This window comes from Pan troglodytes, chromosome 17 (genome assembly GCF_028858775.2).
Source record: "Pan troglodytes isolate AG18354 chromosome 17, NHGRI_mPanTro3-v2.0_pri, whole genome shotgun sequence".
Lineage (NCBI taxonomy): Eukaryota > Metazoa > Chordata > Mammalia > Primates > Hominidae > Pan > Pan troglodytes.
The window spans coordinates 26694902-26722722 of NC_072415.2; the positions used below are offsets into that span (position 1 = coordinate 26694902).

Sequence of the window (27821 nt, forward strand, 5' to 3'; positions counted from 1 at the left end):
TTATAAATTTGCATTTATACACACAATATTAATGTACTAAGAATTGAAAAGGAAAGTTTCTGTAGAAAATGTTTTAGTTCTTAATATTTCAGTACTTAAAATCTATGTATAAAATATTAAGACACTTCAAAGAGAAAATTAACACTTTAAATACAAATTTTGGGGTTCAATATCTTGGAACGTTTAAAGGAGCATTCACTGGGCAAAAGCTGGAAGCATTCTTCTTGAAAACTGGCACAAGACAAGGCTGCTCTATCTCACCACTCCTATTCAACATAGTATTGGAAGTCCTGGCCAGAACAATCAGGCAAGAGAAATAAAGGGCATCTAGATAGGAAGAGAAGAAGCCAAACTATCTCTGTTTGCAGATGACATGATTCTATATGTAGAAAACTTCATACTTTTGACCCAAAAGCTCTTTAAGCTGATAAACAATTTCAGCAAAGTTTCAGGATACAAAATCAACGTACAAAAATCACTAACATTTTATATACCAACAACAGTCAAGCCAAGAGCCAAATCAGGAACACAATCTCATTTGCAATTGCCACCAAAGAAAGACAATACCTAGCTAATCAGCGAGGTGAGAGAGCTACAATGAGAAATACAAGACACTGGTGAAAGAAATCAGAAGACACAAACAAATGGAAAAACATCTCATGCTTGTGGATAAGAAGAATCAATATCATTAAAATGGCCATACTGACCAAAGCAATTTACAGATTCAATACTATTCCTATTAAACTACCAATGACATTCTTCACAGAAACTATTTTAAAATCCATGTTGACCAAAAAAGACCCTGAGTAGCCAAGGCAATCCTAAGCAAAAAGAACAAAGCTGGAAGCATCACATTACCTGACTTCAAATGGTACACAGGGCTACAGTAACCAAAACGGTATGGTACTGGTACAAAAAAAGACACATAGACCAATGGAATAGAATAGACAGCCCAGAAATAAGACCACACATCTATAACCATCTGATCTTTGACAAAGATGATAAAAACAAACAATGGGGAAAAGATTACTTATTTAACAAATGACATTGGGATAACTGGTTAGCCATATGCAGAAGATTGAAAATTGACCCCTTCCTCACACTATGTACAAAAATCAATGAAAGACAGATTAAAGACTTAAATGTAAAAGCCAAAACTATAAAAACCATGGAAGACAACCTAGCAATACCATTCTGGATATAGGAACTAGCAGAGATTGATGACAAAGATGCTAAAAGCAATCTCAACAAAAGCAAAAGTTGACAAATGAGATCTAATTAAACTTAACAGCTTCTGCACTGCAAAAGAAACTGTCAAAAGAGTAAACAGACAACCTACAGAATGGGAGAAAATATTTGGAAACTATGCGTCCGAAAAAGGTCTAAAATCCAGCATCTATGCGGAACTTAAACAAATTTACAAGAAAAAACACCACCATTAAAAAGTGGGCAAGTGACAGAAACAGACACTTTTCAAAAGAGGACATACATGAGGCCAATAAGCAGATGAAAAAAACTCAATATCACTGATCATTAAAGAAATGCAAATCAAAACCATAAAGAGATACTATCTCACACTGGTCAGAATGGCTATTATTAAAAAGTCAAAAAACAAATGCTGGCGAGGTTGCAGAGAAAAGGGAATGCTAATACACTGTTGCTGGGAGTGTAAACTAGTTCAATCAGTGTGAAAAGCAGTGTGATGATTCCTTAAAGAGCTAAAAACAGAACTACCATTTGTTCCAGCAATCCCATTGCTAGTGTATACCCAATGGAATACAAATCATTCTACCATAAAGACCCACGCATGCAAACGTTCATTGCAGCACTATTCACAATTGCAAAGACATGAAATCAACCTAAATGTCCATCAATGGCATTCAACCTAAATGAAATCAACCTAAATGTCCATCAAATGTCCAAAATGTGGTACATGTACACCATGGAATACTATGCAGCTATAAAAAAGAAATCATGTCCTTTACAGGAACATGGATGGAGCCAAAGGCCATTAGCAAACTAACACAGGATCAGAAAATGAAATACCTCGTGTTCTCACTTATAAGTGGGAGCTAAATGATGAAAACACATGGATAAATACAGAGGCGAATGAAAGACACTGGGGCCTACTTGGGAGTCGAGGGTTGGAGGAGAGAGAGGATCAGAAAAAATAACTATTGGGTACCTGGGTGGTGAAATAATCTGTACAACAAACCCCATGACACAAGTTTACCTACATAAGAAACCTGCACGTGGACCCCTGAACCTGAAATAAAAGTTTAAAAAAAAAACCTCAAATACTTCATGAAAATCTTGTTTAAAATAGAAACCAAATTTTATTCTTGTCTTATTGTATTTAATATTAAAGCTAATTTTAAAAATAAAATATTAGAAAAAAGGAGCATTCACTCACACCTTTTGCAAATTTACTAAATATTAAGGTAAATAGTATTTAACAGACACTGTCCCCCTGGGAATAAAAAGGTGAATGAGGAAAAGATAACTAGGAAAGTATCCAGTCTAGTGGGAAGACAGGGATGTGTGCAGATCATTAAAATCAACTGCATTAAGTGATCTCTAACGTATTAAAGTGTTCACAGAACATCAAAGGAGTCAGGGAGTAGTTGGAAGAAGAGAAAGAATCTCTGAGTGACAGTGCAGGACACTAGTGCATATAGTTCAGGCCTCAGAATATAAATGGCTTTTGCAGGGTGCTTAGAATGGAAGAAACATTCCTTCATCCATCAGAGATGTGTATGCGGTAACTTGCACAAGTATCAGGGGATCCCAGAACTTTAGTTTAGTATGGCAAAATAAGTAGATTGCATGCCTAAAAAATAAAAATAAAAACTCATTGATTTCCCTTTTATCTTAAAAGAAGAAAAGGCAGGGTGATATTGGCTTTTTATCCAAGTAGTAGGATCCTGGGTAGTGTGTTTACTCTCTATATAGGCTTATCGGTGATTAGAAATACCATTGAACGAAATCGGCATGTCTGTGAGGGTTATGTACGATACCGATTTATTGAATAGATTTAAAATAATGACCCAGTGTTTACACTGAGGGATTTTTCTTCCCTGAGCTAACTAAAATTATGGTCTACCAAAGCCCAATAGGAGAATTCTTGACTGTTGAGACTATGTATTTTAATGCAGCATTAGCCAGGAAAGACCTAGTTATCTGGTCAACCAACAAAATGATCTTTATCTCCATGTTAATAAATGTAAATAATTATTCTACCATTTGGTATTGTCAGGATGGCTATGGCTTTTCGTCCCAAGGGGTTTTGGTTCCAGTGCCAAATGTAGCTCTATAAACTGTGCAGAAGCAAATTTAGGTCACGATCAATACAAGCAATTAAGCCTTTGCAAAAGTGGCTAAGCCTTTGAATTCATTTAATTATGTTAGACCCAATGTAGGAAAAGAAAATGTTACCTTTTTTCTTAAAGTTTATCCAGAATTTTTTCAAATATTTAACGCTCTTCTTTCTGCAGTACAGATTTGCTTTGCGTAAACTGGCTCTATTAATCTAAAAATAGACTGCTTGTAGAATATTATTAACTTTCCTGCGTGGGCATTATGCACATTCTGTACCATCAGTCTCTGCAACAAGATGAGAAAATACCCTCAGGTCTGTCTTTTTACTGGGAAAGCTTTCTGGAAAAATAAAATGAAAAGGCTACTTAGGCCATATTTGATGTGAAGGAAAAGCACAGTATTTTCAGATGTTAGTTTTAGACCAAGAGGGAGAATTAATTTATAGGTATGACTAATGCCCAGTCTTGTTAAAGAAATGATTGTGCATGAAACCCAGGTAAAGATTATCTGACGTCTTCCAAGGAAACCTACATGGCAATTAATTCTTCGTAGCTTCTAGCAGAAAGGTTGGAATCCATGACTCTTCCCTTTCCAGAGGAAAGAGGAAATGGACGACTCAAAGGAGCCACATAATTTAAAAAAGAAAAGGAAAATGTACAAAGGTCAAGAAACAAGGTCAAAAGTTTAAGAAAGTTAAATTACAGTGCAAAAGGTAATTTTGTCAATAAAGTGGCTTGTACCTTCAAATAATTTTTTGATTTTTTGAAATGCCTACTTTTGATAGACATATATAGAGAGAAATAATATACAATGAAATGTTCCCTTTAGTCTGCTTCTTCTCATGTAATCTATGAAATCCTGGTATATCCCTCTTCTTTCCAAATATTTCTTATTTCTTCAGTTAGCCTCTCACATGGTCAGTTAAGTCATTTTATTTTGCACTAGAGTTAAACTTGTCTATTTTTCTTAAATCTCAATTAGGGAAAATTGTTTGCCTGGTAGTCATCAAGTTAGGCACAAAAAGGACTGACAGTTTTCAGTATGACTTGTATATTTAATTTTCTTGCATATTCAAAATGCCAAGAATTTGATTTAATGTATTTTCTTCCTAAAAAGCTGTTTTGTTCACATATTTTTTCTTTTCTTTTCTAATGGTCTGTTTTGGTAGCTCATGTTTCTGTAACCATCAGTCATTGGCCTACCTTTGAAATAATAGGGACATGTTTATAATTGCCATTTTAAGGAGCCCAACTATGATTACCCTTATCTGAAATATGTTCCTTCCTTGTTCACAATCTCCTGCAAACATTGTTTTCTTCCTCTCTACCCTTATGAAGTGAATTCAGTGTTATCAACTATTGACAGACAACAGCTTCATTAAGGGCAGCACATTATTATTTCACTTGATTCTACCTGTCCATGGTCCAGCATTTCTAAAACCCAACTATCCCTTGTAGGTGCTAGTGTGGTGGTAACATTTAATAACCAGTGTAGGGGAAGAAGAATAATTATTATCTCAACCCTGATAAGTTTTAAGTTGGAATGGACCCCATAGCAAAAGACACTTTAAAAAGAGAAAAACAAACAGAAGTTTATTAATATGTTTATTTAATACACGCATGGAAGATACCTAGGGAATGAGTAATTTTCAAAGAGGTGGCTTGAATTCCAACTTATGTGGGATCTTCTACAAAGAACAGTCAATGCTTAGAGAAGTGACAAGACAAAAAAAATAAAAATAAAAAGACTTTGTATCTCTAGGGGCCACAAGGTGGGGGAAGGAAAATAACTGGCAGAGAAAGGCTGGTTTGCAAAGCTTGCTAACGGAGTTTCCTCTGGTGCCATCTTCCGGTCCGTAAGGGTGAAAAGCTCTCTTCAGTGGTTAACCTTTGTTCTTTCAGAGAGGGGAGGTGAAATAGCTTTTGTCTTTGTAAATTTACATCCCAATTTTAGGCAAATAGAGGGCAAAGAGCCTTCCTGCTTCTGCTTGTTCTTAATTCCTTCAGCCCAATCAGACTTCTGCCAAAGAGGCACATTTGGGTGTAGCGTATTCTGGTTTCCCATACCTGCTGTCAGAAAAAAGGTTGGTAATATTTGCCAATTTCTGCAGTGCATGCACTTTTTCCATGGCTAGCTTCAAGCTACCAGCAAGTCTTTCCCGACTCCTGCTTTGGAAAGAAATGGGTATGGTCTCCCTAGCCAGTCCCCACCATGCCAACTGAAAAATAGGCTGGAGCAGGGGGATCTGCAAATCGCCATCATCTTCTCTTTAATTGAGTGCACTTAGTGCTACAGATTGGAATACATATGTTGCTACTGGTGTTTCTTCTAATGGAAGAAAACAGCTCCCATATTTATTAGTAGTACTGTTATTACTTTCTCAGTAAGGGCTCCCCTAATTTCTTTTTTTGGAGCAAACAAAACATTATCTACCAAAAGCTGTAGATGTGTTTGTTGATGAGTACCATACGTAAATACAGCCCATGTGAGAAGTGAGAATATCAAAATACCAGACACTTTAAAAAAAAAAAGAAGAAATCCAAAGACACTTAAAGGAACAATAAAGGAAAGAAATTAAAGGTTGATTGTCATCCAGATATAGTGGTACTTACTTGAAAATGTGTCCTTGAAAGTCTATTAAAAGATCAAACGCAGGAGCTTTCGGTTTTGTTACGAATAAGAGTGTTTTCAACCAAGATAGTAGTGCTTCTCCTTGTTCACAGAGGTATTGACTCCTATCACGGGTAACTCCTGCTGCATTTTCTCCTTTATACTGCCGCAGTATATATTTCAACCACCTGTGAAATTTAAAAATGTCCCTGTAGCAGTTGGATTCGGTTTGTTAGTCCATGTCTTATCAAAAACCATTTAAATGTATCTCTGGTGACATTTCAATGATAATTAAAAGCAAGATTCCAAGTTTCAGGAGGGAAGCATATTTTCAGTTACATCTTAACTCATCCAATGTAACTCTGCCAAGAAATGAGTTCATCACATGAAATAACAGGAGTCTAATTCTTCCCATAATCTTTCATTTTAACATTTCATTTATAAACAACCAAGATGAGAAGATGGATGTGATCAAAGGACTCTATTTTATAAAAGAGATGTGAAAAATCCTAGACGTAAATCACCTTATTAAGTTAGGTCAAATAGTCAAGAAAATGTGAGACACTCTTATCTAACTTGGGCACTAAAAGAATATTATTTTATTTTTGCTCAAACCCATCAGTATCTCTGTCCATTAGTAGAAGTCCTTGGTGCCTGGACCTCTGAGCAGTTTCCTGACTGATCCCTCTGTCTCCAGCCTGGCCTTCTTTCTAGATCTCACTGGACACTCTTGTAGTTGTCATCTTCCACAAGCAGAGCTCTGAACATTTGACTTCCCAGCAAATCTTTACTGAAAGCCAGTTTCTCCATTATTTCCTCCTGGTTAGAAGTGATTTTCCCTACCTCTGAGCATATCTCTATGCTATGATAAAATTTTGTAAACCTTCCCCATCTAAAGAATATTATATGTGTGTGAGAAACGGAACACAAATGACAGAGCAAAGTGGTGAAATGTTAATACTAGGTGAGCCTGGGTAAAAGTTGTATGCATTTTCTTTGTACTAGTATTGAAACTTTTTGTATTTAATATTTATTTCAAACTACTTTTTAAAAACCTTCAACATCAGATCCCAGTTTATTAAACTCAATAATAATTCTCTCATTGGTGCCACCTGCTCCAGTTACCCCAGGTGATGATGGTATTGGCTCTAAATTAAGCCTTGCAAGATGTGCAGTTCCTGATAGAGCAACACAAAGGGCAGTGTCAAATGTGTGGAAATTTGGGAAAGTGTAATGTCTTTGGGGTGACTGGCCACCTCTCCCATTTTGTTTGGGACTGAGTAAAAGTAGTAAAGTCCCAGACAAACCCAGATGAGTTAGTCACCCTCCTTTGTGGGACTCTGCTGGATGAGTGTAACTGAAGCCAAACACTAGTGTCAGGAGTGCTGGGGAACAATCCAAACGGGAACACTTCTGTTTCATTCTGCGTGAAGTAGGAAACCTGATAAGCCCTTTCAACTACAAAGGGAGAGAGTTGTATTATGAAAAGTGTAAGTTGTGTTCAAAGAAAATTCATCTTTGATGCACACATGATTGTGAAGAGAGGGAGATCACGAGGGAGATCCATGTTGCTGTGTTATTTGAGGATTTCCATTGCCTGTCAGTAAAGTCCAAATTCCTTAGCTCAGAATAGAAGACTTATTTATAAGGACTACCATGTATCCAGGGCAATATAAATGACTTTCACTCACCCCAAAAGAACTGATAAAGTTAATGCCATTATGCCCAATTTGAAAAATACAGACACTGAAGATCAGAGAGGTAAAGTGCCTTCCCCAAGGGACTCAGCCGAGATTTAATGGCTCGATATGTGTTGAGTGAGGTTACTGGGAGAAGATTTCAAATTGCCAGGAGTTTTGATTCTAGGATTCATGTACTTAAAATAGGAGAAAGAGCTTTCTTTTTCATTTTATTACAAATAAACTTATTGAGACACTAAAGCACATAGGATATGTGTGAGGCTTTAAGAGGCTACAATTTGGGTCTAAATGTGAGAGTCTAGGCTAACATACCTCTCATAACCAGCTGTGTGACCTTGAATAAGTTACTCTGTGTCTCTGTTTCCTCATCTCATAGAATGATGATAGTATGTCTTATAATTAATAAGACACTTATCACAGTACCTGGTACTCAATAGGCACTGAATCAATAAGAACAATAATAACAAAAGGCATCATGACTATTTTAATGTTGAAAGGAAATGGTCTTAAGTTAGGAACTTAAACGTAAGCAGAAACTAGCTCTATTTTATTGAATAGGGAGCATTTCTGCCTGTGAGCATCATTAGGGCCTTTACTTTTGACAGCTGTTACAGTTGCCGGTGTCATTTAGCAGAATGCAGGGCACTCTCAGATGATTCCTATGAACAATGGTGACTTTCACTTATCACGTGGTGACATTTTGATGTTTCATAATCCTCATCAGTTTGAAGGTTACAAAAAAAAAGAGGTACAGACTTATCCAATAAATAAAAACCGTATTTCTTTGTCTTAAGCTTAAAGGGCAGAGTTGCATTTTAATCTCTGCTTTGTTGTCCTGCGAAGGAGCTACCTTTACACAAATTGCTCTCAACATGTAAATGTTTTATTGTTTTAGGATAGGAATCATGTTCCTAGCATACTGTGATTTTTACACTAAACACATAATTTTCCTTGCAATGGGTGGGTTTATTATAAATAAAAATGTTATGAATAAAGTTCTATTTCAAGATAATCTAGCATCATGTATGTAATCATTTTCAGTAGATATTAGTTTAGACATTTCTATATTGCATACTCTTTATAACAATGTGTTCATACTCTAAAATGTAATATGAAAATACATTGACCTTAATATATACTTACTATTTATTATTTAAGTTACATGAGATTTATCAAGCTCTGTATATTTTAAGATTCTTGGAAAAAGCTCTTGGAATGTTTTCATAATATAAAATATGACTATAAAAAGCATGTCCTTTACAGTCAGTATAAAATAATATCATTCTAAACTCTAGTGAGTGTCATTGGTTAATATGCAAAGAAATGGGTATGAAAAAATATTTACTGAACCATATACTAAACAGACATTTAAAGAGCACCTTATTCTATTTCTGAAGCACCATACTAGTCACTATGAGATACACAAAGATAAATAAGGTTTAGTGTCTGACCTTAAGGTTATTCATACTGGAAACTAAGAAAAGTATGCAAAAAATTATAAAACAAACTATGATGTGTTCTAAAACATGTTTTAGAATCAAGTAAGCAGAGATAAAAATATATATATATATAGTGGTGTGTGCTTATAGTTCCATCTAGGGAGGCCGAGGCAGGAGGATCCCTTAGGCTGAGAAGTTTGAGTTCAGCTTGGGCAACATATGGAGACCCCTATCTCTAATGTGTGTGTGTGTGTGTGTGTGTGTCTGTGTGTTTATTCCAGGACCCGTAGGATTTCTACAGGTAGAGATAAGGAAGAGAGAGTAAGACCCCATAGTGGGATAGTCTGAATCTCAGAAGTAGATAATACTTGAATGGAATTCAATAAAGATTTGAGTGGAAGTGGTGTGGATGGTGTGGATTTGAATAGAAAGAATAGGATTTGAATGGAATAGGATTGGATGAGGGTTTGAATGGAAGTGGTAGGGATGTATGTCTGGAAAGTTAAAGGTAAAATAATTAGTCTCCATAAAGACACATGCACCTGTATGTTTATTGCAGCACTATTCACAATAGCAAAGACTTGGAATCAACCTAAATGCTCATCAATGGTAGGACTGGATGAAGAAAATGTGGTACATATTCATGACGGAATACTACACAGCCATAGAAAAGAACAAGATAATGTCCTTTGCAGCAAAGTGGATGAAGCTAGAGGCCCTTATCCTAAGCAAACTAACACAGTAACAAAAAAACAAATACTGTGTGTTCTCACTTATAAGTGGGAGCAACACATGGAGTATACATAGACACAAAGAAGGGAACAGCAGACACCAGGGCCTACATGAGGATGGATGGAGGGAGGAAGGTAAGGATGGAAAAACTATCTATTGGTGCTATGCTTATTACCTAGGTGATGAAATTATCTGTACACCAAACACTTATGACATGCAACTTACCTATATAACAAACCTGCAAATGCATCCCTGAACCTAAAATAAAAATTAAAAAAAAAAAAAAGAACCAGAGTCTCTAACTAAAGAGTTGAAACCAAACTTGGAAGCAGCAGCAAGCCAAGGATGTGTGTGTGTGTGTGTGTGTGTGTGTGTGTGTGTGTGTGTGTGTGTGTTCAAACAAAGTCAAGGCATATGTATTAGTCAAGTTTTAATCATGAAAACAGCCACTCTAAGTATTGCATAAATCAAGTATTTAATATGAGAATTCCACTCTGCACAATTGTGGGACAAAGTGAGAAAGGGAAGATTTGCAAGGGGCATATACTGAAGAATCAAACAGTCACTAGCTAGACCACATTAGGGTGTAGCCTGCAAGGAACCCAGGGAGCCTTGCACAATCTGCCACTGGCATGTGTCTGTTAAAGAGGAGCTCGACCCACCTCTATGCCTTCAGTGACAAGTTCAGAAAGATGGATGGAACTGCCAATCCTGGTGAAGCTGCTGACCTGGGGCAGCACCTGTCTCTGAGGGTCTGCATCCAAGATCCAGCTGTGAGCCTGGGGCTGATGTTGGGGCCAACAGGTAGGAAAATATGCTGGGCACACAGTGCGTGAGAGCAAGAACAAGCTGGATCCTGACGGGCACCTCTGCATCTTTTATCACCATCATTTACCATGATAAACTTCCATGAACAATGGCATCCGCTCCATTCCTTCTTCCAATTCTCACACAAAGTCCTGTCTTGGCCAACTTAACTCAGAACAATAGAGAAGCAGAGGATTCCAGGAAAAGTAGTTTCTAGACTTCACCAAGTTGACATAAATGACCAAGAGCTTGACCAGTGCTATGCATTAGTAATAGTATTAATATCAGCAACCTGTAGGCTAAAAACGGGGCAGAGCTGGGAAGGAGGGGAAAGGAGACTTCTGTAGTGTTGCAGGAGATTATAAGAAAGATCTGAATAAGGGTAACACCAGTGGAAATGAAGAAGGCTCCTCCTAGTTGGAGCAGATAGGGTAGCTTAAGAAGTAGGAGTTAGCTCTGGGGCTTTGAACTCACATAATATGAATGGTTGGTCCATTAAAAATATACACCACATGAATGGCTGCTGGTTTGAAATAGAAATAAACTTGGTTTTAGATGTGTGGAGGTGCTGTATGACTAGTGAAGAGGATATACAATAAATATCTGGAAATGAAGGGCTGGAACACTAGACACAGAGATTTGGAAGTCATTCACTTGGAAATGATGATTAGTCACTGTCCATTTACAACATGTAGTGAGAAAAGGGTAAACTTCTGACCTATATGAAGGGACTGATTAAATTAATCAGCGTGAATCACTATAAAGAGAATAAAATACCAAGCTAGCAAGGGATGTGAAGGACCTCTCCAAGGAGAAGTATAAACCTCTGCTCAAGGAAATAAGAGAGAACACCAACAAATGGAAAAACATTCCATTCTCATGGATAAGAAGAATCAATATCATGAAAATGGCCATACTGCCCAAAGTAATTTATAGATTAAATACTATTACAATCAACCTACCACTGACTTTCTTTGCAGAATTAGAGAAAACTACTTTAAATTTCATATGGAATCAAAGAACACCCCATACAGCCAAGACAATCCTAAGCAAAAAGAACAAAGCTAGAGGCATCACACTACCCAACTTCAAATTATACTACAAGGTTACAGTAACCAAAACAGCATGGTACTGTTTTAAGCATAGTATCAAAAAAGACATATAGACCAATGGAACAGAACAGAGGCCTCAGAAATAACACCACACATCTATAAACATCTGATCTTTGACAAACCTGACAAAAACAAGCAATGGGGAAAGGATCTCCTATTCAATAAATGGTGCTGGGAAAACTGGCAAGTCATATGCATAAAACTGAAACTGGACCCCTTCCTTACACGTTATACAAAAATTAACTCAAGATGGATTAAAGACTTAAATGTAATAGCAAAAACCATAAAAACCCTAGAAAAAAACCTAGGCAATACCATTCAGGACATGGGCACGGGCAAAGATTTCATGACATAAATGCCAAAAGGAATTGCAACAAATATCAAAATTGACAAATGGGATCTAATTAAACTGAAGAGCTTCTGCACAGCAAAAGAAACTATCATCAGATCAACAGACAACCTACAGAATGGGAGAAAATTTTTGCAATCTACCCATCTGACAAAGGTCTAATATCCAGAATTTACAAGGAATCTAAACAAATTTCCAAGAAAAAAAACAACCCCATCAAAAAGGGGGCAAAGGATATGAACAGACACTTCTCAAAAGAAGACATTGTGTCCAAGAAACGTATGAAAAAAAGCTTATCATCACTGGTCATTAGAGAAATGCAAATCAAAACCTCAATGAGATACCATCTCACACCAGTCAGAATGGCAGCTATTAAAAAATCAAGAAATAATAGATGCTGGTGAGGCTGTGGAGAAATAGGAATGCTTTTACACTATTGGTGAGAATGTAAATTAGTTCAACCATTGTGATAGACTGGATAAAGAAAATGTGGTACATATACACCGTGGAAAACTACAGAGCCATAAAAAAATGAGATCATGTCCTTTGCAGGGACATGGATGAAGCTGGAAGCCATCATCCTCAGCAAACCAACACAAAACAGAAAACCAAACACTGCATGTTCTTACTCATAAGTGAGAGTTGAACAATGAGAACACATGGACACAGGGAGGGGAACAACACACACACCAGGGCCAGTTGAGGGGTGGCGGGTGAGGAAACTTAGAGGACAGGTCAATAGATGCAGCAAACCATCATGGCACATGTATATCTATGTAACAAACCAGCATGTTCTGCCCTTGTATCCCAGAACTTAAAGTAAAATAAAATAAAGTAAAGTAAAATAAGGTTGGGTGCGGTGGCTCATGCCTGTAATCCCAGCACTTTGGGAGGCCGAGGAGGGTGGATCATGAGATCAGGAGTTCAAGACCAGCCTGACCAAGATGGTGAAACCCCAACTCTACTAAAAATACAAAAATTAGCCAGGTGTGGTGGTGGGTGCCTGTAATCCCAGCTACTTGGGAGACTGAGGCAGGAGAATTGCTTGAACCCGGGGGGCGGAGGTTGCAGTGAGCCAAGATTGTGCCACTGTATTCCAGCCTGGGCGACAGAGCAAGACTCCGTCTCGAAAAAATAATAATAAATAATAAAATAAAATAAAATAAAAACAATGAAATTAGTCAGTATGTCCACAGGCAGCTCGGGGCAGGTGTTATCCCCTGACTTAAGGACTGGAATTCTACCACAGATGGGAAGCTCCTTCTTGGGCCTCTGGGTTGGGATTCGGTGTGGTTAGAATTCAGGTAATTGGGAGTGCTGTGTTTGGGGAATATTCCCAGGCGCCTAGGACTAATGCCCTGAAGCACTGAATAAAATGTCGAATTAGCATTCCAGAAAACTGGAGAAAGAGGGTGGAGGTTGAGTGAATCCTAGGTCAAGGAGAATCACTGATGTTTAATTTTTAGTGTGGGAGGTGAGGGAAAGGGAGGCCAGGTAGGGGTGCAGAAGGTGGAACTTATGTAAATAGTGATACAGGTCATTCCTCTGAGGATAAAGGAACTGGAGATGTCCCGAGAGCCAGGTAGAAACCATGAGTGGATCCAACCGGGTGCAATAATGGGTCAAAGGAGGAAAAGGACCACATATTTGAAATTGCCCCTTTGTCAGGGGACAAGCTCTCAGCAGCCATTACATATATTGAGCTTCCATCAGGTCTGTTTACTTCACTGTCTTATTTTTCACCAAATCACGGAAGGTTTCCCTGGCTCAGAGTCTGGCTGGATTCATATATGCATTTCTCTTCCTCCTTTTTACTGAGACTTTGCAGTCTACGATTGGGCTAGGCTGCAGTGTCATGCTTCCCATGTGAAGTCCAAAACCTTGAATTTTAATAAGTAGAGCCTAGGATTTTTTTTAATTTTCAAATAGAAACCATGAGAAATGAGTTGATTAAAATAACCAATGTCTGAAATCAGTTGAACATCATCCCACTTTCTACACTTAATAAAGCAAATGTCTAATATCCCTGAGGAGAGAGGCATTGTATGGTTACGTCGTCTCTACTGATCATAAAGAATTTGACCCCACCTTTCAGCCTTCAGCAACAAGTTCAGAAGTCTACCTTGACTGATTGTAATTGTATGGGCTTCTAGAGAAACCAGCATGGAATATTAAAGGAAGTCTATATATCTAGCTAAATCCTGAGATTGGGGCTCTGCAAAAAAACTTGAATTCCCTACAGGTCAAACTACTATGAGGGTACATCCAAATATTATTAGGCTCTTGGTTCTTCCAGCTAATGTTTCATCCTCATGCTTCCTGGATCCCTCAGGATGACATCATCACCACTTTAATCAATATATTTCCTTTTAGATTTTAATATTTCTCAAGTACTGATTATGTGGATTTCTAACCAGTAAATCTTTCTCTCAAATGATCCTTTTAAAAATTGTGGAAAACCTTCTATCGTAGCAAAATAAATGGTTGAAGAAAAGATTGTTCTCTAACATTGCAAGAAACATAACAGTTTGGATGAGAACAACCTAGGAAGTTTTAGCTTCAAAGCACTTGGCCTTGAGTATTGTAATCAAAGTGGCTTTCAGCCTGCACTAGAGCATTTACAGCTGCTAAGGAATTGTATCGTTTAACACATTCATGCTTACAGTTTCTTTTGTTGCAGAAAAAATGTCATGTCTGACTTTAACATGGATTATGCTTTTTTTCCAAGAATATTTCTTCTAATTTTTCTGGGTTGAAGCAGCTGCGGTTGCTATGCCATCAGCTCTGTTGCTATGGGGGATGGCTTGGGTGTTTGCCAAACTATGATTGGTTATTTCAGCACCCTTATGTTCACCAGTTGACATTTTTCTATGTTGAATCATTCTATTTTATTTTAATTTGATGGGTAGGCTCAATAATGTTGATCAGCTTTGAAATAACTGGAATTAGATATAAAGGAATCCCACCATTTCTCTCCTTAGAAGAGAAAACTTACTCAGAATTCAAGTGGTATGTATAGGAATCATGCATGTATTCACGCACATGCAAGACTAAATGGTGATATATTTAGAAAGTTGCCTGTGTACAAGACATGTGACTCTTAAGTCATGAGACTCAGAGAAATTAAAAGGGACGAACATTGGCATTTATGTAGTTATCTTGAACAGAAAAATTATTTCAAATTGGAGGTGGCCACATCCTGTCAACTTCAGTGACAGCTGTCAAAATTAACACAATAACTTCTATTTATGGTTCATTCTCCAAAAATGCAGTTTTCTGCTGTACTTTTACAGGAACATTAAGACATATGTATCTGAGGCAAAGGTTCTCTACCACTGGATCAACTTTCTAATCAGCTGTCTTTGCCTCTGAAATATGATGATGTTATTGAGTATTTCAGAGAATTACAAAACCCAAATCTGAAACTCTTTGAAAAGGACGGAAAAAACTCATTATCATAATGATTATCTTCCATCTGATCTTCTTTATCTCAAGTGCTAGAAGGAAAAATCTTTGGAAAAAAAAGATCCAGGAGGCTCTGTGCCCTGGTTGCTTAGTCACTAGTCTATTTAAACAGGACAAGACGCAGTTTGTAATTTTTTTCCAATATACACTCAGAAGTGAACTTGTGAAAAGGATGTAAGTTGGCTTAATACTGGGGAATCAAGATTTTACTACTTAGAAGTACATAATAACCATATTTTGTAATTATTTTTTCTATGACATTTGTGCTCTTCGATATTAGAGAACACTGAAAGCTAGGTTTATGAGTGAATTTGACATTTCTATAATAAAATTTATTTTAGAAAATAACTTTGAATCATTTCCTGAAATCATGTATTTTCAACTGCTGAGTGGGCTTTTCATCTCAATAATTCGCCTCCTAAAAATACTTTCTTTTTTTTCTTTTTTTTTTTTTTTTGAGATGGAGTCTCGCTCTGTCACCCAGGTTGGAGTGCAGTGGTGCGATCTCGGCTCACTGCAAGCTCCGCCTCCCGAGTTCACGCCATTCTCCTGCCTCAGCCTCCCGAGTAGCTGGGACTACAGGCGCCCGCCACCACGCCTGGCTGATTTTTTGTATTTTTAGTAGAGATGGGCTAATTTTTTGTATTTTTAGTAGAGACGGGGTTTTACCATGTTAGTCAAGATGGTCTCGATCTCCTGACCTCGTGATCTGCCTGCCGTGGCCTCCCAAAGTGCTGGGATTACAGGTGTGAGCCACCGCGCCCGGCAAAATACTTTCTATCTTTAACAATTAAAGAGGCCTTATGCATTTGGCTTGCAGAAAACACCATTTAACGTTGATTTTAAGAAATTATTTATATCGTACTTTTCAGACTAGTGATCTATATGGACAAATAAATGCAGACTTTGTATTGTTGGTTAAAAGTTTTTTTCATTCTATATAGAAAATGATTACTGGAGGATTTAAAAATATGAATAATATCCTATTTATGATATTTACACACATATATGAGCACATATACTCATGCAAATTTAAGCCTTAAAATTCTGATATGTTAAAAAGCAGAGTTCACTGAGGTGCAAGAACAGACACATGCATATGTGGTTCTCAAGCTGGTCCTCCTCTCCCACTTGTATATAACCCCCATCAAAAGCAAACAAACAAATAAAGGTAAAATCTAAATGAACACTAATACTCTTTTTCAGTTATGAAAAATAACTGGAATTATCCTTTGTTGTGGAAGACAATAAGTAATTTTATTCTTATTTAAATAAGTAAGATTATTATTATATAAAGATTAGATTAGATTAAGCTATTAATAGATAGCTTCACTCCTTTTTCCCCACTCAGATTTGCTGCTTCTCCCACACCGTGGTAACTCTTATGTGGTGTCCCAAGTCAGATGTCCTGGGGTCATTCATGAGTCTTCCCTATCTCTTATATCTCATCTCCAGTTTATCCTCAGTTTCTGCTAAACTCCGTTAAATCTCTAATTTTTTTCAGGCCCTAGTGTATTCTTGCTTAAATTATATCAGTGGCTTTCATCTGACCTCACTCCCCATTCTCACCTGTCTTCAGGGATTTTTCCATAATATAAATCAGGCCTCCCTACTTATCATCCTTATTAGGATGTCTAATAGACATTTTAAAATTTAACATGTCCGACCTAACACTTGAGCTTACCTACCACTGGAAAGTTTTCAACCTCAGTCTTCATCAAAGTAAATGGAACTCCATTAATCCCATTCTAAAGCTAAAAATCTTGAATTCTTCCTCTACTCCTCTTTCATGCCCAACGTTCAATAAAAAAGCAAATCCTGTTGACTTGGCATTGAAAACATATTTAGAATCTTACTATTCCTACCTATCTGCTCTGCTACTGGCTTCCTCTAAACCATCATCACTTGATGATGGAAGGTGGAAACAACCTTCCATCATCGTGGAAACGACCTTCCATCATCATGTGTCTTTTAAATAGTCCCTAACAGTCTGTCTCTGCCCATCCCTCACTGCATTGCCTTATTTAATTCTGACAGAGCTGAGTGTAATGTAGAGTGAGTGGATTATTTTCACATTTTACAATAAGGGCCCTGAGACTCTGAAAGTTTAGTTATGAATGATGGAGCAAGGATTTGACTCAGGCTCTGATTCCTAAGCTCATGCTTTCTTTACCTAAGACAACTGAGTCTTATAAAGGGTTAAGTGACTACTTTACAATGGCACAACTATGAAGAAGAGAAACACAGATTGGAACTAGACTCAGTGCTCTGCCCATGCAAGTGTTGCATAATTTATACAAGTAGAACGTTAAAGATGTATTTATTTTGATTAATAACACTTTGAAATGAAAATACTCCTGGGACTTCAGCAAGCTGAGCTCTAGTTGATTCTACTGGGAAACATGAAACTTTACTATGATGGTTGAGATTGGAGCATTGAGGGAGCTGGGATGTTTTTAAGCAGATTTCTAACAAAAAGTATGTGTTAATGATAGCAACTTAACCAACAGATACTTCTAATTTGCCATATATATTTTGTTAGGTTATCTCCCTTGAGTATAACTAATACATGGACATTTATTACATAAGATTCAAAATAATTTACTTTTCTGATCATAAAGGGTACTACAAGTTGTGTTCTTTTCACACTTTACTTTTTAAAAAATTATTATCCTCAATTAGGGAAATATACATTAAGAAAATGACAGTGAGGTACCACTTCACATCCATTAGTTTGGCCATAAGTGGTATAGTGAGATACCACTTCACACCCATTAGTTTATACATATAAAACAGAATATAACAAATACTAACAAGGATTTGGAAAATTCAAAGTCTTGTGCATTGCAAGTGGTAATTTAAATGGTGTAGCCTCATTGGAAAACAATATGGTTTTTCCTCAAAAAAAATTACACATAGAATTACTGCATGATCCAGCAATTGCACTCTAGAAACATACTCAAAAGAACTAAAAGCAGAGACTCAAAGAGATATTTGTATGCTAATGCTCATAGCAATATTAATTCACAATAGCCAAAAGGTGGAAACAACCCATGTGTCTATAAGAAGATGAATGGATAAACAAAATATATCCATACAAAGGAATATTATCCTGCCTTTAAAAGAAATGAGAGCCAGACATAGTGGTGTACACCAGTAGTTCCAGCTACTTGGAAGGCTGAGGTGGTAGGATCACTTGAGCCCAGAGGTTCGAGTTCAGCCTGGCCAACATAGTAAGACCCCCATCTTTAAAATAAATTAATTAATCATTTACTTGAATGAAATTCTGATACATGTTTAAATATGGATGAACCTTGAAGACATTGTTCTGAGTGAAATAAACTAGTCAGAGGAGGACAAATATTGTGTTTCCACTTTTATGAGGTCCCTAGGGTAGACAAATTAATAGAAACGAAAAGTAGAATAGTGGTTACCAAGGACTAGGGAGAAGCGGGGAATGTGGAGTCATGGTTTAATGGGTATAAAGTTTTAGTTTGGGAAGGTGAAAAAGCTGTAAATATAGATAGTGGTGGTGACTGTACAACATTTTTAATGTACTTAGAATGTAATTGTGAGTTAAATTTTGTATGAGGCATGATGTTTAGTTTGAGGTTCATCTTTTTTGCTTATAGATGGTTAATTGCTTCAGCAATATTTGCTGAAAGATTCCCTTGTTCCATTGAATTGCTTTTGTGCCATTGTCAAAAACCAGTTGAACATATTTTTGAGGACCTATTTCTGGGTTTCCTGTTCTGTTTCATAGAATTGAATGTCTATTTCTCCACCAATACCATACTGTCTTGATTACTACAGCTACTTATCAAACCTGAATATAAGTAGATTGAGTTCTCCATTTTTATACTTCATTGTCAAGATTATTTTAGCTATTCCAGCACCTGTTTATTTCCATATACATTTTTTTAAAAGCTTCTCCATGTCTACATAGGACCTTGACAAGATTTTGATAGGAATTGCATTAAGCCTATAGATCAGTTTGGCTAGAAGTGATATCTTTAGTATGTTGAGTCTTCCAGTCCATGAATGCAATATGTCTTTCCATTTATTTCAATCTTCTTTTATTTCTTCATCAGAATTTTATAATGTTCAACATACAGATTCTGTACATATATTTTTGTGTACCTAAGTACTTCATTTTCTTTGCAGCCTTTGAAATTATACTGTGTTTTCAATTTGTTTCCACATGTTCACTGTTAGTATGTAGAAATATGATTGATCTTTGTCTATTGGTCTTGTATCCAGCAACATCGCTGAAATCACTTATGTACTCTGCTATTGTTGGATATAGTTCTGCATATGTCAGTTAGAATCTGTTATTTGACTGTGTTGTTCAGCTCTTCTATATACTTGCTAATATCCTGGCTAGCAGTTTTACTGGTTTCTAAGAGAAGGTTGTTGAAGTCCCCAACTATGATTATAGATCTACTTCACCTTGCAGTTTTATCAGTTTCTGCTTCACATATAGGATAGTGGCATGTACCCTCTTAGGTGAAATTTCTTTCAAGTTTCATTTGGTACACACATATTTAAGATTCAGGGGTTATATCTTTCTAGCTAATCCTATATTGTGATATGTCCCATATTGTGATATGTCCCTCTCTTTCTCTAGTAATTTCTCTTGTTCTGATGTCTACTTTATCTGACATTAACATAGCCACACCTATTTTTTAATTAGTGTTTGCATGATATATTTTTTCTATTGAATTTGAAATAAATCTCTTCCCAACAGCATATAGTAGGGCCATGTTTTTATTTACTCTATCAATAATTATCTTTTAATTGGTGTATTTAGATAATTTATATTTAAGATAATTATTGAAATGTCGGCATATAAGTTGGCCATTTAATTACTTGTTTTGTTTATTTCCTCTGGTTCTTTTTTCTGTTTCTCTTTACTTGCTTTCCTGTTATTTGAACATTTTTTGGAGTCTGTCTTGATTAATTTGTAGTGTCTATTTATTATGGTAAAATATACATAATGTAAGGTTTATCATTTTAACCATCATTAAGTGTACAATTCACTGGTATGAAGTACATTCACATTATTATGCAAACATTATCTATCTTCAGATATTTTTCATCATTCCAAACTGAAACTCTGTATCCAACAAGCAAGAACATTTCCTCCTTCTCCAAGCCCATGCTAATGACTGTTCTACTTTTTGTCTCTCTGAATTTGCCTATTTTAGGAAACTTGTGTAAATGGAAACATACAATATTTATCTTTTTGTGTGTTTGGTTTATTTCACTTAGTTCATCCATGTTGCAGCATGTGTCAGAATTTCATAAGGCTGGATAGTATTTCTTCATACGAATATACCACATTGTTCATTCATTTATCTGTTCATGAACACGTGGATGGTGTTTCTACCTTTTGGCTATGGTGAATTAATGCTGCTGTGAACAGTAGTATACAAATATCTGTTTAAGCCTATGCTTTCGATTCTTGGGTATATACCCAGAAGAGGAATTGCCAGATCATATGATAATTCTGTTTAATTTGTTGAGGAACGACCTTCGTCTCCCATGTTCAAGCAATTCTCCTGCCTCAGCCTCCATAGCAGCTGCACTATTTTACATTCCCACCAGCAATGCACAAAGGTTCCAATTTCTTCACATCCTTGTCAACACTCATAATCTTATATATATATGTTTTATAACAGCCAACCTAATGGGTATGAAGTAGTAACTCATTGTGGTTTTGATTTTCATTTCCCTAGTGTTTAGTGATATTGAGCATCTTTTCATGTGCTATTGGTCATTTGTATATATATATTCTTTGGAGTAGTGTCTCTTCAAGTCCTTTGTTCATTATTTAATTGGATTTTGTGGTTATTGTTTATTTGTTTGTTTTAGATACAGGATCTCACTCTGTTACCCAGACTGAAGTGCAGTGGCATGATCATAGCTCACTGCAACCTCAAATTCCTGAACTCAAGTGATCTTTCTACCTCAGGCTCCTGAGTGGCTAGTACCGCAGGCACATGCCACCATGCCTGGCTAATTTTTTTGATTTTTTATATAGACAGGGTCTCACTACATTGTTCAGGGCTGGTCTTGAACTTCTGGCCTCAAGCCATCCTCTCACCTTAGCCTCCCAAAGTGTTAAGATTACAAGCATGAGTCACTGTACCTAGCTTGATGTTCTCTCTGTATTTTGGATATTAGTCCCTTACCAGACATATGTTTGCAAATATTTTCTTTATAATCGTTTTGAGTGGATCTCCTTGTATGGTTTTTGTAGTGGTTGCTCTGGATATTTCAATATACATATGTGACTTTTCACAGTCTACTGGTACCAGCATTTTACCTTTTTAAGTAAAGTGTGGGAGCCCCACTTCCATTCAGGTTTCTTTACCTTCCCCACTTTTAGATATGATTGTCTTAAGTATCAGATTGCATTTTAATATTTTTTTCAGTCATCAAATATATTTTATGAAACTCACAATATACCCATATTTCTGCTCTTTTACTTGTTCCTGTTTTTCTTATGCTTCTAGATTCTTTTATTATTTTCTTTCTGTTTGAAGAACTTCCTTTAGCCAAGTTTTTAAGTTAGGTTGGGTAGTGACAGACTTTTCTAATTTTCCTTTACATAAGAATGCCTTTATTTTCTCTTCTTTCCTGAAGACAGTTTTGCTGAATGTAGAATTTCCTGTTGACAATATTTTTGTTTTATCACTTGAAAACCGTTTTGCCACTTTCTTCTGGCCTTCATGGTTTCATATGCAAAATCTGCTGTTATTCAAATTGCTGCCTCCCTAGAGACAGGCATTATTTTTCTCTGACTCCTTTCAAAATATTTTCTCTGCCTTTCTTTTCAGTTTAATTTTAATTAGTCTACACTTTTTGGGGTTTATCTTGTTTGGAGTTTTCTTGACTCTGTGAATATGTGTATTTCACCAAATTTGGGAAGTGTTCAATCATTATTTCCTTGAATATTCTTTCAGCCCCACCCTCTCTCCATTCTTTTTAAGGATATGAATTTGGATTTTTGTAATCTTCCTAAAGGCCCCTGAAGACTCTGTTCATTTTGTTAATATTGTATTTTCCCTCTGTTGATGAGATTGTGTGAATTCAGTTCATCTATCCTTAGGTTCATCGATTCTGTGTTCTGTTATCTTCACTCTGCTTTTGAGTCCATCTACCAAGGTTCTTTTTTTAAAAATAATTATGTTTTTCTATTTTTTAGTTCTAGACTTTCCATTTGGTCCTTTTTTATAATTTCTGTTTCTTTGCTGAAATTCTCTATTTTTTCATTTGTTCCAAGAGCACTTGCATTTGTTTTTTGGTTGTTGTTGTTGTTGTTTTGTTTTGTTTTGTTTTGTTTTGTTTTTTTGAGACAGAGTCTTTCTCTGCTGCCCAGGCTGGGGAGCAGTGGTGCGATCTTGGCTCACTGCAACCTTCGCCTCCCAGGTTCAAGCAATTCTCCTGCCTCAGCCTCCCAAGTAGCTGGGATTACAGGCGCCCATGACCACACCCACTAATTTTTGTATTTTTAGTAGGGACGGGGTTTCACCATGTTGGCCAGGCTGGTCTCAAACTCCTGACCTCAGGTGATCACCCATCTTCGCCTCCCAAAGTGCTGGGATTACAGGCGTGAGCCACCACACCCAGCCCCGGCAGTGTCTGATCGTTTAAACAGTCTTATGATAGCTGTTTTAAACCCATCAGATAATTTAACCATCTGGTTCGTCTCAATATTGGTGTCAGTTGATTGTCCTTTCTCATTCAAGTTGTTGTTTCCTTGATTTTTGTATGACAGGTGATTTTTCTTTTTTTAATGGTATCTTGGGCCTTTTATCAGTTAAATTAGGGACTCTGGGTCTTGTTTAAATCTTTGATTTTAGCGAGGACTCACACTGTTATGTTTAGCCTGCAGGTTCTGGCCTACTTCTATGGGCCATGGTTCCAATGGCAGTTTAGTTTTCAGTGCTTTCCATTGCTATTTTGGTCTGCTGGATTCATCTGGTGCTGCCAGGGTTTCCACTCACCCGTGCTAGTACTACATGAGTGAGCTGAGTGAATTTTCACTGGCCAAGCCCCTGGATGTCTCTCAGTGAGGGAGGAGCATCTTAGATCTACAGGGACAAGGAGGCTTCTTGGGCTGGACCACTTCTTGTGGAGAATTATAATTTTAATGAAGGGAAATGTGAGTAATAATATCTGAAAAAGGAAACATCAAAATGGAAAAGAGAGGTGCAGAAAAGGGACACAGAAAAGTATGGAAGAAAATGTAACTCTCTGTCACGGCATTTTCCGGAGATGGCCCTACAAACTTTCAATCCATGATGGAAGCAAAGGAAATTAAAAGAGGCTCCCAGCATTTCTGTTCACCGTTTTTGCTTCTGGAATGGACTGTCTTAGCTAATTATTATATCAACAGAATTACTACCCTCTATTTTAGCAGACATTTTATTGTGATGACATTGGCAGTGGGAAGTATGTGCACAATTTACTTCTACAGATCTGCCCCCATTGTGAACCATGTGGGAACTAATGAAAATAAGTTACAATAAACTGCATTATTTGGGCACTCTACAGTTCATATCACACTTTCATGTGGATTAGCTCACTCTGCTACCTGGAACATCTTTTCCTCACTGGGCCTTCTAAGGCACTGTAAAGAATAGTAGTGCGTACAGATATACAACGTTGTTCAACTATGATTGCTAAGCTCATAGACTTTTCTCCCACAGTTACCATTTAGTATATTTTCTGAATGTAAAGTTGTGTATAATTGCCCTTCCAAAGTAGTGAATAAGGAATCCATTAAAGATAAAAGTACTCTACTGAAGAGTGGGTATATGTATATTAGAAGATATATGTCCAGCAATTCAGCCCATAGACAAGCTTATGAGCAAAGATGAGTGGTTATGAATTTGTAACATTAAACTATAAAATATAGTTTACAAATAAACTATATTTGTAACATTAAACTATATATAGTTTAGATGTCTTTCTATTGCTGGACATTAGTAAAGATGTCTTAGTGCTGGCCTACAATGGGGACAGAATATCAGCTATACCTACTCAACACTCTTAGCAGTGGGCGGAGTCAGACTCAAGCATTTAACATCATGGAAGACAACAAAGAGTACTTTGCGACTAGCTCAAAACAGAATGATATTATGTTTTTTTAAAAAAAACTGATTATTTCAGATAATGATGTGCACTGACATTGCAAAATATTGTAATTAAGGAACAGGCTTAGTAGAGCACTTTAAATTGCACAGCTTTCTGTTTTCCATTATTGAATAGCTTTAGGGTGGCTGTTTCTATTCAGACTAATAGCACATGTCACCACACCTTGTGACCAGGAGCTCAATTTTGCCACTTTATTACAATAATTATTGGCAAGAAGAAGATATATGTTGACTTAGAGGCAAATTTAATACTTTATTGTAGTTATTTCTCTGACACTGGACATGGTCATATAAAATCAGGTATAGAACCTTTTCAAAGACTTCAAATGGATTAATCTCAGAAAATTTAGGTGGAATTTTTGGATTTCAGATTATTTACTTCCTTGTAGTTATAATTGACTTGGATTAGTAGCTGCACACAATGATTTTTATCTGTTAGGGTAAAAGATAATTTTTAATGTGACAAAATTTTCTTTAAAAATTTTAATTGGAAAGTAAAACATTTCCTTTAATCTACATGACATACTTCATCCTTAAGCTCCTTGAGAGCAGAGAGACCCTGTCTTATCATCTCTCCATTGGTACCACATAACCCACACCATTCCTGTTTATTGATACCAATAATCCTTTCAATGTAACTAGTAGGCTTTTGAGTATATGCACAAAACTGTAACTCTACTAATAAGCTCTTCTGCCTGAGACATCGCTTTGGATCATCCTTATTTCCATAACAGTTTGTTCCATTCTGCCATTACAATGCCAGGATGTAAAGCTCCAGGGGTGCAGGAATCTTTCTTTTTTGTTTACTACTCTATCTCCAGCATCTAGAACATTGTCTGGCACAGGTAACCACTCAGTATTTGTTGAATGTATGAATACATTTTTTTAAGACACAATGACAAAATGGCTGCAGAGACTGCTTTTGTTGTATGGGATGAAGACCTCAGATTTAGTGTCAGAAAATCTCAATGACTGTCCCAAGCTTGCTATGAATTTACTGTGTCATCTTAGGTGTGCCACTTAATCTCTCTGTGCTTTTCTTATGTATGAAATGATTATATTAGATCTGAGGCATAATAAACTTCCATCAACCTTTAAAGGTACGTAATTCTCTGCTTCATGATTAGCAGCATGCATTTTCCAAGTGGCTGTCTGGGAACAGAGTTACATTTTGTGGCAGTGGAACCAGCATTGCCAACTGGCATATACAGGCTTGGAAGTAAGATTTTGGTCTCTTTGGCAGCTAAAAATTTGGCTCTAACAAATGAACTAGTCACCAACCTGATTTTTTAAAAAATAAGGCTCTTCTATACTTTGGCATAGAAAATTGACTTTTAAGAACAGGGAAAACTTATGTTCATTGCAGCACTATTCACAATAGCAAAGACATGGAATCAACCCAAATACTCATCAATGGTAGACTGGATAAAGAAAATGTGGTACATATATACCATGGAATACTATGCAGCCGTGAAAAGAAATGAGATCATGTCCTTTGCAGGGACGTGGATAGAGCTGGAAGGCATTATCCTCAGCAAACTAATGCAGGAACATAAAACCAAACACCACATGTTTTCATTCATAAGTGGGAGGTGAACGATGAGAACACATGGACACGTGGGGTTGGTGGGGGAAACAACACACACTGGTGTCTGTCCTGGGGAAAGGTGGGGGGAGGGAGAGCATCAGGAAGAATAGCTAATGGATACTGGGCTTACTACCTAGGTAGTGGGTTGATCTGTGCAGCAAACCACCATGGCACATGTTTATCTATGTAACAAACCTGCACATCCTGCACATGTACCCCGGAACTTAAAAGTTGAAGAAAAAATAAATAAACTGTGGAATGTATTGTTCAGCCATTAAAAAAAAAGAATAAGGAAAACAAAATCTGACACAGAAGAGTACAATGTAGCATAATGACAAAAAGAACTAGATTTAAATCTTGGTTCCAGAATTTTCTGTGAGATCTCATTGGCTAAGTAACGTAATCTCTTAGTGCCTCAATTTTTGTATCTGTAGAATGGGATAATGATAATAATATCTAAATGAAGTAATGTATTTAAAGTTCCCAGAACATGGTAAACTTTGAAAGCCTTACAGACAGGCTTATATTAAGGAATTAAATAAGAAGGGGGAAATTAATTCATAAAAAATAAATCTGCACATTTGACTTGAGGCAAACACTGAGAGGTGAAATTGAGACCAGACTGCCTAGGTCTGTATAGTGATACATCCACTTACAGGTGTAATATTTTGATTTCTTAACATCTCTAATGTTAAGATGAGTTTCTTAATATCTCTGCATCTCAGTCTTCTGAGGGATAATAATCATTGAACAAAATGGTAATAATCATTGAACCTACCTCATTAGGCTTATTGTGAATTTTAAATGAAATAATCGATGCATTAATAATATGCTTACAAAAGAGTCTGGCATATAGAATGTACTCAATAAATTGTAGCTTTTCTTATAACAGAAGTTAAGCTTATACAGAGGGGGAAAAACTGAAAGAGATGTGAAAGGCAGTCAGCCCAGTGGATGGAGAGAAAGTAATGGGAGTTCAGTAGGGACAAACAGATTATAATGGTCTAGTGAATTTTACTCTCAGAGATTTTAAGAAAAAAATGCCTTGCAAATGCAAGACATGGAGAGTTCCCACATAAGTGATTGACAACAAATATCAAAATCTCCAGTTTATCCCAATGCTTGTTTGATAAACCTCCTTTTAGCCAAGAATTCTACCTTAGGGAAAAGGATTTTTATTCTTCTGCACACAGATTGTAAGATATTACCAAATAGTGCAATATCTTAGTTGTAAATAAATTGTAAATCTTTTTGTAACAAGACAACAGTTATGATATCACAATGAGTCATTATGCACTTTCTGTTCATGGAGGATCCCAAAATCATCTTATTTGCGAAGAAGTGAGTTGGTGTGGGAGGCAGTACCTTAACATTTCAGCAGAGTCCTTTAGCCAAATTCCTGAAGCTGCCAAGCTTCCACAGGCGGACTGAGATATAAGGATAAGGGAGAAGAACGCAGACCAAAAAAAAGTACAAACAAGAGAATGGAGACTAACTTTCCAACTAGAACTACATATTTTAAAGTGCTTTTCTTTTT

General features: G+C 36.6%; 1 protein-coding gene and 1 long non-coding RNA gene across 12 annotated transcripts in view; one reads left to right on the forward strand and one right to left on the reverse strand.

Moving 5' to 3' along the window:
- DLGAP1 (DLG associated protein 1) overlaps positions 1-27821 on the forward strand; it is a 964206-nt gene that overhangs the window by 266539 nt on the left and 669846 nt on the right. The window lies entirely within an intron of this gene.
- On the reverse strand, positions 4909-6269 carry LOC107969445 (uncharacterized). 2 transcript variants are annotated; one of them, XR_001711236.4, is made up of 2 exons: positions 5931-6269; positions 4909-5384 (listed from the first exon to the last, which is right to left on the reverse strand). It is a non-coding gene; the product is annotated as an uncharacterized LOC107969445 (long non-coding RNA). The 2 variants fall into 2 exon arrangements; XR_001711235.4 differs by having other exon boundaries at positions 4909-5387.